At 46.4% G+C, this 7,235-nt stretch overlaps 1 protein-coding gene across 1 annotated transcript in view; it reads left to right on the forward strand.

Moving 5' to 3' along the window:
- The window catches only part of LYST (lysosomal trafficking regulator), a 127,226-nt gene that overhangs the window by 9,476 nt on the left and 110,515 nt on the right, over window positions 1-7,235 (forward strand). The gene's annotated exons all lie outside the window — the stretch shown is intronic.

Consider the following 7,235-nt stretch of genomic DNA (forward strand, 5'->3'; position numbering starts at 1 on the left):
GCGGCCAAAACCCAAAAAAAAAAAAAAAAAAAGTGGCCATGCTGCCCTAAGATTGGGCGGAATGCCGCCCCATAGAATCTGCCACCCCAAGCACGAGCTTGCTCGGCTGGTGCCTGGAGCCGGCCCTGTGGTCCAGGTCAGAACGGTCAGTATCCTCGTCTCTGAACTTCAAAAAGATCACAGCTGTAATTTAATAACCAGTTTTATCTACAGTTATATTAGTTTATCTTTCCTAGTTTTAGTAGTTAGTAGTTTTAATGATAGTTTTAGAATAGAATCGGAAGTTGTTCACCTGACACCCTCCCCCAGTCTCTTAGGCAGTCACCAGATTGTGCCCAGCATCCTGGGCTTCAAAATCTGTGCCTCCTGCCCACAATCCTTCTCTGTCAGTGATGACCATCAACGTTATCTCTACTGCCTGGGAGAAGCTCACATTGCACTAGATCCAATCCTTCTCCAGCAAAAGACGGAAGGCTGAGCTCTCATGGCTGAGCTCCAAATTTCTCGGACTGAGGCTAGGGAACCCTCTCGAACATCAGCCTGATTCAGTGAGGCGTGCGCCTCCCACTACAACATCTGACTCTGGTGCCAGCAGAGCTGACCCCATGGTGGGGCCTACTTGGAACTTTCAGAAGCACTCTCATAAGCATGGGGCTACATCTTCCTCTAAATCCAAGAGAATGGATGCTCCCTCCACTTGCTCGGCCCAAGGGGATGGATCTCTCCCAAATCCCACAATCACAAGAAGACGACTCAGAAACCATGTGATTCAGTGGTCCCAGGCACTGAACTGCCAGTACTGCCATCACTGGCACCCCACAAGACATGAGATAAGCCCATACCGGGGAAAGTCCTCAGTGCTTGTGCCAATGCCCAGGAATAAGAGTACCCCTCATGTCGGGAAGATCCAGATCCAAGTCTGCACCCCAAGAGGTCTTACCCTTACCAGACCCAGAATGCCCTCAATGGGGGCCCCTCCACTTTCAGGGAGATAGTATCCCCTCCACGGGATGTGCCTAGGTTACAGACTTTCTTGCCTTTCTCGCAGGTACTATACTCTGTTCCATCAACTCCAACGGTACCGCCGCCAGAGTCCATTTTCTCCTCTTCTGATGAATCTGAATTGGGAGAAGAACTGTCCCATCCATATCGCTCCTGTGTAACATCATGGAGACATGCACACCCCTGGGAAAAGTTGCCTCATCATCATCCTCAGAGCCACTGGCACCCCATGCCATGCCATGAGGACCTCCACCACCTCTGGTGGATTTGGCTTACTGGCCATATTGGGGACCCTGGGTGCTCAGTATCCTCCCTCAGAACATGTCCAATCCACAAGAGAATCACTGCCTGCTTCCCTATTGAGCAGGATCATGGACCTGTAAGTGGAGGAAGAATCTTACACCCCGGTCCCGGCAGTTCTGCTGGAACTGGAAAGGTCGTTGTCCTCCTCCTCCTCTTCTTCACCTGATGCAGTTACTGCATAATATCTCTCCCCACCAAATGATTTTCATCTATTCCAGGAGCTTTTAAGGAGAGTTGCGGGAGAACTCCATATCTCACTGGAGGAGATTCAGGACTTGCAGCATAAGCGCCTGGATATCCTACAACAACCCTCTCAGGGACAAGTAAGAGAAGTGTCTTCATCTTGTTGGGCAGAAAGTCTTCTCTTCTGCCAGTTTGCAATTCAGGATAGCCAATTATCAAGCTCTATTGGCTGAATATGACTTTCTGAATTATGCTAAGTTTGAAGAATCCGCTGATGCCTTACCACAAGATCCAGGGCTGCTTCCAGGCCCTCGTCGATAAAGGGAAACTCATAGGCAGAATTGCCCTCCCATCTGCGGTAGACATTGCTGATACCTCCTCCAGGGTCATTGCCACAACTATCATGATATATACGGAGTTGTGGCTTCATGCTTCTGTTTTCCCTAGGGAGGTCCAGAACCCCATCAAGGACCTCCCTTTTGAATCCCATCTTTTAAATCAAAAGGCTGAGTTCTTACGTACACTGAGACTCTAGGGCTACCCTCCGCTCGTTGGGGTATGAATGTATGTGCTGGAAACAGAAGTTACACCACCTATCGTCGACCCAAGGTACTGGTCTTCTCAATTCTATCACCAGAGACCTTACGAGCCTTGATTGAAAATGCCTGAAAAGTCCCAAAATCCAAATATCTTGTTTCCTTGTCCTCCATCACTGGCTTCCTTTTTGCAGGCGCAGCCTCAGGCCAAGAGATATGTTTGATGTGAGCTGAAGAGCCAGCAACCACAGAATCTAACACCTCATGACCCCTGCATTCCCTTTGGGTGTCACTTAGTACTCTCTTATCATGTGGGGAGGGATAGCTCAGTGGTTTGAGCATTGGCCTGCTAAACCCAGGGTTGTGAGCTCAATCCTTGAGGGGGCCATTTAGGGATCTGGGGCAAAAATCTGTCTGGGGATTGGTCCTGCTTTGAGCAGGGGGTTGGACTAGATGACCTCCTGGGGTCCCTTCCAACCCTGATAATCTATGATTGTATGCTTGGAGTGCAATAACAATGGACAAATCAGTGCTGAATGTCATCTGCCATGACTATACAATTGAGTTTGTCATGCTTCCTCCTCCAAAAGCCCCTTCCCCATCCCTCTTCAGGAATCACTCTCATGACAGTATCCTCTTCCAAGAGGTGAACTACTAATTGCATCAGGGAGCAATAGAGCAGAAACAGGGTTCTACTCAACTTGCTTCCTGATTCCTTAGGAAAAAGGAGGTTGGAGACCAATCCTCGACCTCCGTCAGTTTAATCACTTCATCTGCAAACTCAAGTTTCATGTGGTCACATTGGCAGAAATCATTCCCTCTTTAGAAAAAGGCATGTGGTTCACAGCTCTCAATATGAAGGACACTTACTTCCATGCCAACATTCATCCTGCCCACAAACACTTTTTTTCAGATTCACGGTGGGCACCGGCCATTTCCAATACAGTACTTCCTTTTGGAATAGCTACTGCTCCCAGAGTCTTTACCAAAGTATTTTCTATAGTTAGAACTCACATCAGGTGTTCTGATCGTTTTGTTTTTTCCATACCTCAACAACTGGTTCCTGGCAGCCAGATCCTACCAGGAAGTCCTCGCGTCAGCCTCCATGTTACTCAACTCCTTGCTTCACTGGAAATCAATGTCAACATCAAGAAATCAATCCTCAGCCCCCACAGTCACTAGATTTCATAGGGGCTACCATAAACTCTATCACATCATGGGAATACCTGCTCATAGACACATGTCAGGCAATGAACACCATTTCTCACATCATGAATGACCCACATGTATTGGTCAAGATGTTCCTGTCTCTTATGGGCCACATGGTTTCATGCACCTACACGACCCCTTTCACGAGACTTCGTCTTCACTGCCTCCATACATGGCTCCATTCTGTGTACTTGAAAAGCTGTCATTCTCTGGACTTCAGGCTGAAAGTTCTGGCCAAGATACTATCATCCCTACTACTGTGGACAGACCCCCATCATGTATGTCTGGGGTCCCTTTCTTCCCTCCTCTCCAAGCAAAATTATCATCACCAACGTGTCTCTAATAGGCAGGGGAGCCCATATGGATTACCGCTTAGCACAAGGCTCCTGGACCCCTTGTGAGTCCAGGATGCATATCAACATCTTGGAACTTCGAGCAGTGCGAAAGATGTGTGAATCCTTTCTCCCACTCCTATATCAACAAAGAAGGGGGAGCGAGATCCCCCACTCTCCACACAGAAGTGGTCAAGTTCTGGAACGGATGCATCAAATTACACTATCTGCAGCTTACCTTCCGGGAACACAGAATGTGCTTGCAGACTCACTCAGCAGGCACTTTGTGAGTGACCATGAATGGGAGCTTCAAAATACGGGGCTATGCAACATCTTCGAACAATGGGGGACCCCAACTAGGGACCTATTCGTTTCTCAGACCAATAGCAAATGCACCAAATACTGCTCCAAAGGAGGCATCAGCTGTCGTTCCCAGTGCAATGCTCTCCTTCTCTTGCGGTCAAACCAAATCAACTACGCATTTCTTCTACTGTCATTCCTACCTTGAGTTCTCCTCAAATCCATCGAGACAGGACAATGGTCATCCTTATCACCACCTTCTGGCCCAGGCAGTTCTGGTTCCCCAATCTCCTCCGCATGTCCTCTGATTCCCATCCTGAACTTCCCGGATCTCCTCACCCAACACAGTGGCAGAATCAAGCACCCCAATCCACTTGCACTCCATCTCAGGGCATGGTATTTGGATAGGCATCTACTCTAGAATCAGTATGCTCCTCATCTGTACAAGACATTCTCTCTAACAGTAGGAAGGACTCCACTAGACAATGCTACCGAGCTAAGTGGAGGCGCTTTTCCTCTTGGGCCTAACTTAAAGGCATTCCACCAGAAGAGGCAGAAATCCCCCAATCTTGGACTGCATTCTATCCCTGAAGTCATTGGGTCTCACCTTCAGCACTTTGATGGTCCTCTTGGCTGCGATTAGCACATTCCATCCATTGGTAGAGGACTGCTCTGTTTTTTACACACCCGTTAACTGCTAGATTTCAGAAAGGCCTCTTCAGAACCTTCCCTCCCTGCCAAATGATTGCACCTCACTGGGTCTTGAATTTGATACCCTCAGTTTTAATGAGTCACTGGTGTCCTCCTCCTTGTCTTTCCTTTCCATGAAAGTTGCCTTCCTGGGGGCCGTCACTTCAGCAAGGAGAGTCTGAACTCAGTGCTATAATGGTTGACCCATCATTCCCAGTATTGAAGAAAGTTTCTTTACGTCTACCCCCTAAATTTCTACCAAAGGTAGTATCCCACTTTCACATTAACCAAGCTATTCACTTACCTGTTTTCTTTCCGAAATCACATACCTTCATAGAAGAATGTAGACTCCATTCCCTCAATGTCAGATGTGTGCTGGCCTTCTACCTGTGGAGAACAAAACTTATCAGAAAGTCCCCTATACTATTCATTACAAAAGCTGAGAGACTCAGAGGACAGGCCATCTTCACACAGAGAATCTCCAAGTGGATTTCTGATTGTATCGAACTATGGTGCCATCTGTTGGGCCTGCCTTCCGCTGCAGGGATATGCACTCACTCCACTAAAACTCAAGCTACAACTGTGGCCTCCCTCCAAGACTTGCCTCTCATAGACCTATGTAGTGCAGCCACATGGAGTTCAGTGCACACCTTTGACATATTATGCACTGGTGCAAGACTCAGCAGCAGATACTTAATTTGGCTTGGTGGTCCTTCGCATGACCCTTCCATTGTCATCCTTCCACCCTCCACCAACTTAGTTACTGCTTGTCAGTCACCCTCCGTGGAATACAGTAGGGACCATCACTCGAAAAGAAGAGATTACTCAACTAGAGGCTCTTCGAGGTGTGTATGGTCCCCCTGCAGCAGAGGGGAAGAGGGTGGGGTCTCTCAGATTTATGTTGGAGAAGGAACTGGAGTCAAAGTTGGTCCATCCTGCTCTTTATCACCTCGGATGGAAGCATGAGGCGAGTCAGGGAGCTTGCTCAGCCCAACGGACACTACTTTCAAATTCTCCAACTCCAGGTGCAGGATGCACATGTGTAACCCTCAGTGGAATACATCTTGAAGAACCTCCAGTTACAGGTAAGTAACCTCCTCTTCTGTGTGATGGTCTACAAAATATATGGACTTAACTAAGGCTTCTATCAATAGTTCAAAGTAGCTGACTGACTAAATTTAGTTGCTTGTCATAGATTCCCCCCCCCCCCCCAAAAAAAAACCTTGGTTAAGTTGCAGTAAATGTGTGTCTTTTACACATGCAATCTGTTCTTCCAAGAGCTTTCCTTAAAGCCAGGGAATGGTTTTATTTAGTGGTTATAGTACGTTCAGAAGAGTACAGCGTAGGAATATAGATTTAAAAAGACTGTACAAAGATAGTTAGATGAGAACTGCTTCCTTGTATATAGGAGTCCATTTTAAATGTCTTCATTTGCCAGTGGATACCATCTACCTTCTAACTCAGCATAGAGGAAAAACTGTAGTAAATGACTTTTTAAAATGGTGACCATTGTATTAGAGCAGTGGTGCCCAAACTTTTCCTCTTGTTTCCCCCCCACCCCACCCCAATAATGGAATGTGCCCCCCCCCCCTCCGGCCAGGGGCTGGGAATGGGGGCCAAGTGTAGGGGTGGGTGGCACTCCCTTCCCGCCCCCGCGTGTGGGTTGGTCAAGGCCTTGCCGTGCCCCGCCCCGGACGTTCCCACCACAGTTTGGGGACCACTATACTAGAGGAAGAATGGTCCAGTGTTTGGGACACTAACCTGGGACTTGAGAAACCCTAGTTCAATTCCCCGCTCTGTCACAGACTTCCTGTGTGACCTTAGACAAATAACTTGAAGATTCTCTGCTTCGGTTTGTCATTTGTATAAGGAATTAATAGCACTTCCCTACCTCACAGTGGTTTTATGAAGATAAATACATTAAGATTGTGACCCTCCAATACTACAATAATGACATACCTCTGATAAATACAATGTTCTGAAAGAAGATTAATGTAATGTTTTCCTTGTCCATTTTGTGATGTAAAACTTTCTCCTTCCTATTGAGTAAAGTAGCAGCAAATTGGTCAGTCTCTGCGCCTCAGTTTCTCTATCTATAAAATGATCCTGACCACTGTTTGTAAAGTTCTTTGAGCTCTATGGATGATTAGTGCTATATAAGAGCTACATTTTTTACTTTTATTTGATTGATAAATAAATATTACCATCTAGCTGGGTCCCAAGAACAATATAACATGTGTGCTAGTTTATTTCACAGCTACTTGAGGCTTCTGAAAAACTTGCTTTTCCCTGAAGAAACAATCTGCGAAAACTCCAGTCTTGGAGCCTTAGTTCCTTAGTGTAGAGACCAGGGAAAATCCTCAGCTCCTAAGGAGTATTGACCCTGGCAGAGTATGGCGCATGAAGGCCAGTGAGGAGTTTTTTGTTCATGCTCTATTCTATTTACTGCTGCCCTCTGGGCTCAAAATTCTTTAAGTGTTGAGTGTTCCAGAATCTCTGTTGGAATGACAATTTCAGAGAAACAAAATTACAGATAAATAAACTTTCCCCCTCTGCAGAATTCCATTCTCCCATTGTGCCTTGTTGCAGATAACTTCTTCCTTTTTATAGGTAACTTGCAGCCTCAAAAGAAGGACCTTTTTTTTTTTTTCCCTTTTTTTTTTTTTTTTTTTTTTTTTTT

Source organism: Terrapene carolina, unplaced genomic scaffold (assembly GCF_002925995.2).
Source record: "Terrapene carolina triunguis isolate 2854851 unplaced genomic scaffold, T_m_triunguis-2.0 Scaffold85, whole genome shotgun sequence".
Taxonomy (NCBI): domain Eukaryota; kingdom Metazoa; phylum Chordata; order Testudines; family Emydidae; genus Terrapene; species Terrapene triunguis.